The sequence below is a fragment of the Gopherus evgoodei genome, unplaced genomic scaffold, assembly GCF_007399415.2.
Source record: "Gopherus evgoodei ecotype Sinaloan lineage unplaced genomic scaffold, rGopEvg1_v1.p scaffold_33_arrow_ctg1, whole genome shotgun sequence".
In the NCBI taxonomy this organism is placed as follows: domain Eukaryota; kingdom Metazoa; phylum Chordata; order Testudines; family Testudinidae; genus Gopherus; species Gopherus evgoodei.
The window spans coordinates 4,265,551-4,270,506 of NW_022060005.1; the positions used below are offsets into that span (position 1 = coordinate 4,265,551).

Consider the following 4,956-nt stretch of genomic DNA (forward strand, 5'->3'; position numbering starts at 1 on the left):
ATGTTGTCGGTTTTTTGATGGCACTGGGGACACTTTTTGCTTCTACACTGGTGATTTTTAACCATGTAGAAGCCGCATTTATCGCAAAAAATTCTGTTTTTACAATCAACTTTACCGCTGGTCGCCAAAGCGCTGTGCCTTTCTAAACAGTCATCAGACCTGCAAAACAGCTTACAGTTGGGGCATCTTTTTTTTTCACCGGCCACTTCGAGGCACTCGGCGCTATTACACGTACGGCAGTGGTTTTTACAGGCGTGCTGGTGTTTGTGGCTATAGGGAGCGTAACAGTAGTTGCACAAATACGGGGCGCCTATAAAGGCTTTAATATTTAAAATACCGTAAAAATGTTTGTTATGTAACGAAACAAAAACAGTTTGGGAACGCTGTACACCCCCAGTTGTAAAAAAACACCAATTTCCATTTTCATAATACAAAACGGTAATAGCTACCCCCAAGCGCTCTTCGAAAGAGCTCACGTCTGTCAAGCTAATCATTTTTTGGTCCGAAAACCCCAACTCCTGATGAAGGTGTTTGGCCCCCTCTAACAGCTGGGCATCTGTAAGTTTTTTATCTGATAAAAGACCCAGCATGCTACCGGCAAAACATAAGTTGTTACCCTGATTATTTAAATCAATTAAATGTTTTCTTTTTTTTTCAATAATGTTACTGTACGTAATAGTTTTTAGGGGTCTTACAGACCCAACTCCACCAAGCCTGTTTCTAATTATTGTAACAACCAGGCGTAAAGTTCCGGACCCCACAATCTCTGCATTACTTTGCAACACATTAACGATGTTATTTAAAAAATCTATGGCGTTTAAATTTTCCCAAGGCCTCCGTAAAGAAAAGAGTGGGTGATTTAGCCCCGGGGCATCTAAGCGTAGCTGTACAAAATCTTCAGGACCCACCTGATCATTAATATCATCTAGCAAATTTTGAATAGCAATGTCGATGGCCACCATGGCTTCTGTGAACCCCGTTACTCTGTCCAAATTAGCAAAACGAAATTCCTGAAAATATTCATATGCGTTAAACTCTCTTCGGGGTCTTATCCAGTGTCTTACACGCTCCAAATACACCTCTGGTGGTGTATCAGGAGCGGGGGAATCTGGACCTTCAGAAGAAGAAGGGGTGGGAGGGTCTATTTCCCTTTCTTGGTTGGGGGGTTGTTTTTTTTAAATAGCTTTGGCTTTTTTTATTCTTTTTGCCAAAAGCCTTCTTAACATTTTAGATTTTTTCCATTTTTTTTTCCAACCCCTTTTTACATTTTTAGGTTTCATGTGTAGTCACCCTCTTCCTTCCCCCTTTAACGCGCTTTCCACCTTTTCAATTAGTGCCCGGGTGTCTGCTATTTTTTGGTCTAAAACAACCCTTTCTTCTGGAAAATTTTGTTTTTGAAATACCTCAGGAATTAGCTTTGAAAACTTTTTATCTATTAAACGCTTTAAAGATGAACAAACACTAAACAGCTCATTACAAGCAGCAACGGATGCGGCCAGCCCCACAGGAAGATTGTTATTTGTAGCAAGGCTTTTGCGGGTTCCGAGAGCTTGGGGGTTAACTTCTTCACCCTGCTCGAACCCACCCCTAGACACGGTTCCTTCTACAGAGTTGTTTATTTTTAAAGCTGATTGGGTCGGGGAGGCATAGGTCTGTTGAAAACGAGGGGCTTTAACGCCTTCGCCTCGCTTACCATGGTTTTTGAAAGTTGTAGAGGTAGCTTTGGGCGGTTCAAAAGCGGGGGGTCTGAGCCCCTTCCCCCCCGCCCTGAAAACGGATGCTGTTTTAGAGGTAGACTTTTTGGCCTTTTTTAATGCCGGCTGGTTTTGTTCAATAAGGGATTTAGACGTACAGGGCTGTTCAAAATCGGTGTGCTTAATACCCTTGCTTCCGACTGCAGCTGCCTCAGAGGGAAATTTTTTGCCCCTCTTTAAAGGTTGCGGGCTTTGGGCAATAAGGGATTTGGACGTGCAGGGCTGTTCAAAATCGGTGTGCTTAATACCCTTGCTTCCAACTGCAGCTGCCTCAGAGGGAAATTTCTTGGCCCCTTTAAGCGCTCTTCCCTTCAACATTTCTTCTTGGGGAATAATGCTTGATAAGTCTGCCGATACACATAAAAAATGTTTTTTAGCACTGGGGTTTTTTTTTTTTTTTTACTAACAACAACAAACATGTCCCCCAAATATATATATTTTAAAAACGTTTTTGCAATAAGGGGGCTAAAAACCGCGTTTAAGTATAATGTACAAAATAAAGCGCTCTTTTAGTTTACACCCCCCTTGGGGCTGTACAACGGCAGCTTTTGTACAGTAAAACCTTTAAGGGTTTTTTTCCCTAACAATAACAAACAAACCCCTAAAATGCACACTATTTCCAACGTCAATTTAAAAAAAAACACATATTTAAAAAACAGTTCACACCTTCGTCTGTAATTTCAGGAAAACCTATTGGGTGGTTTTGACTTCCATCTTGTTCTAAATTAAAAAGATAAAAAAAATTAAACCTTTTTTTTCTTAAAAATAAATTATACTTATGTAGCATATTAATCGGCTTACCAAATTTAAAGCTTCTAGCGCGGCATCTGGAATGTCAAGAAAAAAGTTCTCGTCCTATTTAAAAGAAAAAATGTTGACTTTTAACTAAGCATAAAGCTGTTATAATATCTTGGCGGCCCATACAAATTATAGTAAGGTTTCTTACCATGTTGTTGCTCCCCATAACGGTAGAAGTCTTGTATTAGCAATATTTCTTTAACAGCCTTGTTCAGTTTTTTGTCCCCCTATTTATAGGTTTAAACCTGCTTTTTTTAAAAAAAAAGGTTTTGCCCCCCCACACCCAAAATTAATATTTAAAAAGGCGTTTCTTTAAAAAAACAGGGTGTGTAAAGGGCACTTTTCTAGGAAAAAAGGCGGGTGTAGTTTTGGGGGGTGCCATATACTTTAGCTTTAATGGCTAACAATGTTATTTTTTATAGTAAATGTGTTTAAACAGTTAATAAAAAGCCTTTGTAAATGGTAATATACCTATTTACAGCTTTGTAACCAAAAAGTTTTTAAAAACTGCAACCTGTATTTTTTAAATATGTTATACGTCCTTGGTTTTTAAAACAAAACTGCTAATTTAAAAATAAACCACCTTAAACTTTTACAAAACTTATTTCACATTGTTAGTAAGTTAAAAAATTAGGTATTACTTTAAAAACACATTTTAAAACGGTATATAGCTTTTGTTACAGGTTTTAAAAAAAAGCCAAAGGCTCTGGCTGTTTAGATAAGGGCGGGGGGTGCGGGTGGGGGTGGCTGTCTTAGTCGGTTTTTTAAAAAAGGCGGGAAGGTTTTTGGCTACACACTTTAGCTTTTAAACTTTAATGGTTAAAAAGCTTAGTTTTAATAGTAAGTAAGTTAGTATGCTTTTTAATACCTATTTTGCTTTAAAAGAAGACCTTCTTATGTTTTGTTCTTTTAATTTTTAATTTACTGACTTACAGAGGCTGTTTTTGCTGACAGCCGCTCTGCTGCAAAAGCCTGCTGTTTTTACTTTAAAATGGTTCGCGTTAGCCTAAAATTAAAAAAAAACAAACCTTTTTTTGTTACAACACGTTAGTTTTATAGCCCTAAACTGTTTTTGCACACTTTCGTGTTATTAAAACACCTATGCCTAAATAAAGGCTATGGGTCTGCAGGTTTCCTTTTCACTTTTATTTGTTAAATAGTAAAAAAAGCAATCTTTTCTCTAATCCACTAACTCACAAAAACTGCTTAGCTAACAGGCGCTTTGCTTCTTTGTTTTTCTAAGTTACTGGTTTACAAAATAAACCGCCTGTTACTAAAAAACCTAGGATGCTTCTGCATACTTTTTATTACAACACATACAAAATAATTGGTTTTTTAATTCCTTTGCAAAACTTAAGGTAATTTTAACATGTGTTAAAAATGGTGAATTAGTAAAAGCTTATGGTTTTAACTTTTATAAAAACCCTTTGTAAAAGGGCTACGTGGCAAAAAAATGCTAGGGGTCTGTCTCTTTAGATAAGAAAAAACAGTTGGGTTGTGGGGGGGGGAGGCTGCTGGATTACAAATATGGGGACTATAAACCGCCTGTTACTAAAAAACCTAGGGTGCTTCTGTATAATTTTTTATTACAACACATACAAAAAATTGTTTTTTCGAGTCCTTATCCTTTTGCAAAACTTAATGTAACTTTTTAAAGCGTTTGAAAAAGAAGCAGCCTTCTTCTCTCTGATTCGCTGACTCACAGAGACTGCTTTGCTATGTGTTGTTCAGCTTTTGCTACAGGGTATGGTTGATTAGATAAGATAAGAGCAGGGCTCTGCTGCAGCTTCACAGTTTTTACTAAAAAATAAGCAGCGCTAGTCTAAAACCTAGGGAAAAAAACTTTTTTTTTGTCACTATACATTACTTCTATAATCCTAAACTGTCTGTGCATGCTCTTTTTTTAAGAAAACACCTATACCAAAGGACTGTGCCTTCATTTTGGCATGTCTTTTACCTCTCTTTGTTGTTAAATGGGGAAAAAAACAATCTTCTCTCTAATCCAGTGGTTTACAAAATAAGGGGTTTATAAACTGTTTGTTACTAAAAACCTAGGGTGCTTCTGCCTGCTCCTTTTTTATTACAACACAAATGTAAAAGAAATGTGTTTTAGGTTTGTCTTTTCCAGTCATTTTCCCTTTGCAAAACTTAATGTAACTTTAACGTGTTTGTTAAAAAGCTTGGGTCAGAAGCAGCCTTCTTATCTCTGATCCACTAACTCACAGAGGCTGCTTTGCTAACAGGCGCTTTGCTGCAGTTTTACATTGTTTTTACTAAAAAATAACCTCTGTTTAAAACCTAGGGGAAAACTTTTAAAAATTGTTTGTTACTAAAAGCTTATGGCTTTAACTTTTTTTATAATAATCCCTCTGCCCACTCTTTCATTGAAACACTTATGCCAAGG

At 37.1% G+C, this 4,956-nt stretch overlaps 1 long non-coding RNA gene across 1 annotated transcript; it reads right to left on the bottom strand.

Moving 5' to 3' along the window:
* Positions 1-2,193: 2,193 nt before the first annotated feature.
* On the bottom strand, positions 2,194-2,791 carry LOC115641204. The gene is made up of 3 exons (XR_003998024.1): positions 2,701-2,791; positions 2,556-2,609; positions 2,194-2,474 (listed from the first exon to the last, which is right to left on the bottom strand). It is a non-coding gene; the product is annotated as an uncharacterized LOC115641204 (long non-coding RNA).
* Positions 2,792-4,956: the final 2,165 nt, after the last annotated feature.